Source organism: Triturus cristatus, chromosome 9 (assembly GCF_964204655.1).
Source record: "Triturus cristatus chromosome 9, aTriCri1.1, whole genome shotgun sequence".
NCBI lineage: Eukaryota > Metazoa > Chordata > Amphibia > Caudata > Salamandridae > Triturus > Triturus cristatus.
In genome coordinates, this window is record NC_140592.1 from 558,346,416 (window position 1) to 558,353,573 (window position 7,158).

Sequence of the window (7,158 nt, forward strand, 5' to 3'; positions counted from 1 at the left end):
ATTTCAAATTAGAGCTGGCACTATACACTAGGTACATTCATTCAGCCGAGACTCACACTCTGCACTGACCACAGCGCAGCCTCACATCATGGCTGTCACAGAGAACAACAGTCTATATCTAAAGTGATCTAATCACCTAGTAGTGCGCCTGCATTTAATGATCTGGCGGTGACACCTTTGCCTTGTTGGTTTCCAGCAACTGGTGCTCCACCGGCACTGCCGTCAGTTTGTGATGGGAATGTGGCCAAGCAATGAGTGGCGGGCAAATTAAACTTTTTCTTGTACAAGTGTATGTTGCAGGTAGAGAGGCTAGCACCCTCTGGTCAATGTGGCATCTAATTGACAGGGCACTCTTTGTGTATTCATCTAAACATGCCTTGCCTGACTCATCAGAGTCCCCCACACCATGTAGAATATCATTACTTTTACTATCCTGTGTGCTCCGCCGTCTCCATGGAAGACATCCCTGCTGCTGGGGTGGGCCTGCCATGAAACAACATACAGGGGATCCTCTAATCATCAAAAACTGCCACCAGCCAGAGCAAAACACTCGGTAGGAGAGCAGCCTGTGACTGTGGTCTTTTTTTTTTAAATCATATTTTATTGGCATTTGTATATTGACAGTACATACAGTTGTTTGTATTCTGAATCAGTCTTTGGTGCGCCATCACCAATAACCCTTTCCCAACAAAACTATCCCCCCTCCCCCCTTGAGTTGCGTGTTAATAAGTGAAGTGTGGTAAGTACATGCTAAGAGGTGGTCTGGCGCGAGGTGCCTAAGAAACATATGCGGTCTCGCTGTTTCCTCTAGTTATGTGGGGCTAGTCATCCCTCTTGTCTGTCATCTGGTTCTAGTTCTGCTGCCCTCAGAGTGTTCGCCTCACTGAGAGCGTCTGCGTCAGCCGCCACTAGTTCTACTACAAGATCCTCGAAGGCACTGGCTTGCTCCATCTTACCTATCTCCTTGATGGCCTCTCGGAGTAGCAGTCTCCCTTCCGCCCCGCCCATCTTTCAAGCTCTTTTCTCCAGGTAGTGAGTCTCGGCCCGCCCGGCGCTTTCCAGTTCCTAGCTATCTCCCGCTTGGCTAAAATATAGGCAAGGTCTTGGAACTTTCCCGTCACCCTGCTTTTGGCTGTGTGAGGGAACCATCCTAAGATGAAATGTTCTGGGGTCTGTGGGAGTTCTTTGTCGATCAGGTCACCTATTATTTGTCTAATTTCCCCCAAGAATGTTTGCAACGTGGGGCAGCTCCAGAACATGTGGAGTATGTGCGCCTCTCTCTCTCTGCACCTTGGGCAGGCTGAAGAGTCCGCGCCAAAATACCTCCTGATGCGAACCGGTGTTAAATAGGCCCTTTGCAGCACATAGTAGTTAATTCATTTGAAGTGCGCGTTCCTAGATATTTTTGCAGTTCGTTCTAGGATTTTGTCCCATTCCTTCTCAGGTATTTGTTTACCGAGGTCCACCTCCCACTGTGTTCGCAGGCGCTCCAGTGGTTTTTGCATATCCCTCCGTATCACTTTATAGAGACAGGACACCGTCTTGATTCTTCCTGCTGACAGTGCAACATACCTGCATCCCGCTAGTGCTCTCGGCTCGGTTTCCCCACTCCTCCAGTGCATCCTAATCCTGCGCGTTAGAGCTCTATGTTTCAGGAAATGACCCCCAGGTAAGTCATATGCAGTTTGCAAGTCAGCAAAGGGGAGTAGTGCGGAGTCGCGGTATAAGTCCCCCATCTCCCTCATTCCTGCCTCCACCCAATCCTCCAATCCTGCCCAATGTTCCCCCTGTGGGAGGTAGCGCAGCCTCGTGAGTGGTATGTCAGGGGAGTAGGGAGTTGCCGTGCCCACTTTCCTCAGGTATCTGATCCAGCAGCGCACTATCACCCTGGTCACTGTTGTGTCCGCAGCCGTGGTGTGATGCACTCGGAGGAGGATTTTTGCCAATGTGGCAGTGTCTGGTGCAGTTGGACATTGCACCCTGTCCGGATTTCGATCCGCTGCCAGCCACTGTATTAGCTGGTATAGTTGTGCCGCTAGGTAGTAGGCCTCGAGGTCCGGTACCACCAGCCCACCCTCTGTCGTGGGGCGTCTCAACATTGCCAATGCCACCCTCCGTCTGCCTGCTCCTCAGATAAATGACGTGATCTTTGAGTCTAGCTCCTTGAACATCGCTCGCGGTATCCATACCGGCAGCGTTCCGAAGTAATATAGTAAACGTGGTAGTGTCACCATTTTCAGGACCGCCACCCTTCCAGCTACTGACAGCAGAAGCGTTCCCCAAAAGTCCATCGCTGTTTTTGCCGACCTCATAGCCCTTCCTACATTACCATCTAATAGGTCTACCACACCATGATATATCCTAACTCCCAGGTACTGCAGGCAGTTGGGCTCCCAACGCAGATGTTCCAGTGTAAGCGGTGGGGGGGTATCGGGCGCCAACAGATATAGGCTAGATTTTTGCCAGTTAACCCGGAGGCCAGACATAGTGCCAAAGCAGGCCAGCATGCTGCGCGCACCCTGCAACTCGTCAGCCGTGTTGTGTAAAAATATCAGAAGGTCGTCCGCATATAATGCGATGAAATGCTGCCCCTTTGCCGTCTCCAAGCCCCTGTAGTCCTGGCCGCGGTTCCATGGAGCGGGGAGAGGGAACATCCCTGCCTCGTACCTCTTTCCACCTTCTGTCTAGTTGAGATAATCCTCCCAGTGCACACGCGGGACGTATGGGACGTGTACAGAAGCCACACCCATATCAGGAATCCCTAACTCAGTCCCATCCTGGTCAAGACCTCATATAAATACTGCCACTCCAGGCTGTCCAACACCTTTTCAATGTCTACTGTGAACACCGCCGCTGCATGTTTGTCATACCCTTCCGAGTCCATTACTGCCAGGAGCCGCCGGATATTACTTAGGATTTTATAATCCATATTCAGCATGGACAATGGCCTGTAGGCCGTATAGTCATGAGGCTCCTTCCCGGGCTTAGGTATGGGGACAATAAGGGCTTCTCTGGCACTTCGGGCAGCTCTCCCAGCTCTCGGGCCCCCCTGGTACATCGCGGCCAGTTGGGGTGGCAGCTCGTCCGTGTATGTTGCATAAAATTCGGCCGGTAAGCCATCTATGCCCGGGGTCTTGTTGCATGCCATGCCCTTGAGAGCAACCCGTATCTCCTGCTGCCTAATATCAGCCCCTAGTGATTCCGCCACTTCAGGGTTCATGACTGCCAATGGCAGGTCAGCTAAATATTCCCTGATTTCTGCTGGGTCGCGTATGCACGTCTTCGTGTAAAGTTTGGTATAATAGCGCGCAAAGATCTCATTAATCTTTTCTGGCGTAAAGTGTCTGGTCCCCCTTCGTCCTCCATCTCCACCAGGGGAGTGCCCCTACTCGCCGGGTTCATCACCCACGCCAGGAGCGAGCCTGATCTGTCCCTTTCCGCATGCGTGCGCTCTAAGTACTTCTTGTAGTCGAAGCCTCTCTGTTTGCTTTGCCACTTCCTCTTTAGCATCTAAGAGTGCCGCGTGCAGTTCCGGGCGTCCTGGCCTCTTGCGTTCTACCTCCCTGAGTGCCGACTCTGCCTCCTCTACTTCACCCGTGATGACGCGCCTAACACCCGTGGCCCGTGTAATACACTGGCCTCTCAAAACCACCTTGAACGCATCCCATTCTATGTTCTGCGAAGCGACCGTGCCCGTGTTGGTTTGAAAGTAATGCGTTATTTCTTCTCTGATCTCTTCCCTAAAGACCTGGTCTTCCAGAGTGTCCGGGCAGAGCCGCCACGTGGGGATCACTGCTGACGGGTGTGCCCTCTTCAGGGACATGATCAATGGATTGTGATCCGAAATGGTGCGCGCAAGATATTCTGCGCCTGTGACAAGTCGTTGGACATCTACTGAGCAGTGGAAGGCGTCTAGCTGTGCGTGTACTTCATGAACCGCTGTGAAGTAGAAGTAGTCCCTCCCCTGTGGGTTTAGGGTGCGCCATGAATCTATCAGTCCCCAACTCTGTCTCCATGTAGTGAATGCCTGGGAAGCGCGCGTTGCCTGGGAGTTTTGCAATAGGGGTGGGACCTGTCCAGTAGTACATCATCTATGCTATTAAAGTCGCCCCCTGCTATAACCGTACCGACAAAGTATTGTGCTAGTCTGTGGTTCAGTGTCGCAAAGAAGGTGGATTAGTCTACATTGGGGGCATAGATGCTAAGCAAGTTAACCTCTCGGCCTTCTAGTCTCCCCATTACTGCCACGTATCGCCCCTCCGGGTCCACCACTGAGTCTAGCAACTGGAACGGTACCCCCGCTAGGATCCATATTAACGACCCTCTTGCATAAGCCGAGTAGGTGGTGTAGTAGAACTGCCCCCTCCATCTTTTGTGCAGTGCCTGCCCTTCCTTCTGTGTTAGGTGCGTTTCCTGCAGGAGGGCTATCTGGGCTCCCCGTCTTCTGATGTAGGAGGGGACCTTGTGGCGCTTTGACATGGTATGCATTCCCCTAATATTCCAAATCATACATTTATAGTGTTGTTTATCAGCCATTGACTTTGGATTCAGTGGCTCGGCCGCTACCCGGGCCAGGTAGTGCCCTCTTCTCGCCCTCCGCCCTCTGTTCCATATAATGCCTTGCATAGTGCAACTCAAGGTTTCACCCGTGTCAACAATAAACTTGTTCCCAAACTCCCATTCCCCAGGATAAGTAGGAAAACCCCTCCCATCCAAACCAGTTTAAAAAGTCTACAAGTGACTGCTTGCAGTTCAATCTGTCAATCTCAGGGGGTGGCTCCTCGTCGGTGCTCTCCCCGTCTCTGCAGCCACCATCCCCCGCTGGAACTCCAGTGAACCGTCCCTCAGCTATGCTCCCTCTTCTACCCCTGTACCGTAATGTTGAAGCAGGAGTGTTTCATGGCAGTCCGGTTACATTCGTAACTGTCTTCCACTCCTCACCATTAGATGATGCCGTCTGCCGTCTGTGGGGTGACAGTTGGCAATGTCAGGCTTTGCGCTTCAGAATCACTGGACCCGCTCTCCGACCCCGTGTCTGCCACCTCTTGCCGCTCTCTGGGGGGCCTGTATTCTCGGTTCCGCCGCTGATCAGGGCCACCACTTGCATTGCACTCCGCCGTTCTAGCTGCACCTCCTCCTGTGAAAGCGCTAAAATCTCTTTCCCATTCATCCGATTTCATGAGCGGAGTCCTCGCCTCCGTCCCCCCGTATGGTTCTGCGCTTGTGCTGCTCCTTCATGTCGGTCTATCCATTCAGACGCCTCCTGTGGGGTCCCGAAGAATTCCGTGCCTTCAGTCGTGGTAACCCACAACGTGGCCGGGTATTGCGTCACGTATTTGTAGTTCAGTTGGCGTAGTCTCTGTTTGACATCCAGTACGATCCCCTTCAGCGTTGCACTTCGCGTGAAAAGTCCGGCAAAATGCCCACTGTGGAATTGTGCACTTGGATGTCGCCTTTGAGCTTTGAGTTAGGATGTGATCTCTGTCTTTGTAGTGAAGGAGTTTCGCTATCACCACCCACGGTGGCGCGCTTGGGATAGGCTACCTGGCGGGGACGCGGTGCGCCCTCTCCAGAGCGAAGAAGTTTGACAGTCCAGTCGGCGCCACTTCTTCCCCGAGCCATTTTTCGAGGTAGTCCGCCATATTGCAATCTTCAATTTTATCAGGTTGCTTCGGCGTGATCGATTTTCAGCGTCTTCTGCCCTGTCCTCCAGCGTCTGCACTTTTGTTTCCAGCAACGTCATTCGTTGTTGCATATCTTTGACCGCCGGGATAGCTTCAGCCAAGTCTCGTTCATTTGTTGTGACCCGGTCCGCTAGTTTCTTGTAATCCTCCTGAAGCAATCCCATGTCCAGGCTGAGAGAATCGATTTTCCATTCCAGACGTTCGCTGGATGTGGTGATGGCTTGCAATATGTCCTGTAATGTGGGGTCTGCAGGGTGTTCCATCCTCGTTGCGGCCTTCTCGGCCTCGTCTGGGGGCCTGCTTGTTGCAGGTTCTTCCTTGTCCTTCCTTTTAAGGGGCTTCCCCATGGCGTCTTCCAGCCCCATGATACTCCGGGCGCTGCGTGTGCTCATGGGGTGCTGTCAGCCACCTCCGCGGAGTGTGCGTTTGACCCCGCCAGCAGTCGCCCCTCGGGCAGCTCCAATGATGCGCCAGCCGTCCGAGTCCCCAGGGGCCTCCCGGTGCCTCTGTCACGGAGGATGTGCCTTTGTGTGTTAGTTCAGCGCACAGGACCCACCAGCTGTACTGCTCCTCCGCCCCTTCCTTTGTTCAAGGCGTTGCTCGGTGGCCCTTGGGCCCACTCTCAGGGCAGTAATTTCCCTACGTACCTCGAGGTCTGGATAAGAGTCCCCGGAGGTCCCCAGGCACCCCCGCTCAACGTGTATGTGTTCCCGGGCCCATGTGGCTTATGGGGTCCGCTAGCAATGCACTCTTCTCACTTCCTCCTCTTCAGGTGTGTCGCCTTCAGTGTTTGCCCAGGTGGCAGCAAATTAGGCCATGCAGCAATTATCATGCTATGTGGTCTCCCCGGGGGGGGGCTCCAGGCACCCCCGCCGTCTCTCCACCAGTCAGGTCGTCCCACCCTCCTCTGCCAGCCTCACTTCGTGTGCCTCCTAGCCCCGTGCAGGAGCTCACCCGGCGGGGGGGGGGGGGGCGGGATGGAAGCACCGCAGGCCCCAAGCTGCGCCCCAGCAGCCTCTCAGGCACCTCTGTCCAGGTGCGCCACCATTTTGTCCGCTCTATGTGCCGTGAGCAGCGCGTTCTCGCTCCCTCTTCTATTTCCCAGGGAGTCCGTCCAAGCACTACCCTGTATGGGGCTGTAGGGGGAATACGTCGGTCTTCCGCTCCAGTGTGTCCGCGCTGGCTTTCGGCGCTCGATCCGGGCTTGTTAGCGCCCGCTGGGCACCGCCAGGACTCCAGACGGATTTAAAGGGCTACTTTGCTGGCCTTCTGATCTGAGCCTCAGGGACATAACAGGCTCCCCACAGCTCCTGGACCTGTCTTCAATGAGCTCTTGACTCCCAAGGGTCGCCTCTCAGATCCTGGGCCCTTGGAAGTAGCTTTTAAGGTGTTAAAGGCAAGATTTTGGGCTCTTCCGAACAGGCCCTTTAACACCGGAAACCAGCTCAAACCGCCGCAAGTTAATCTCTTCGGA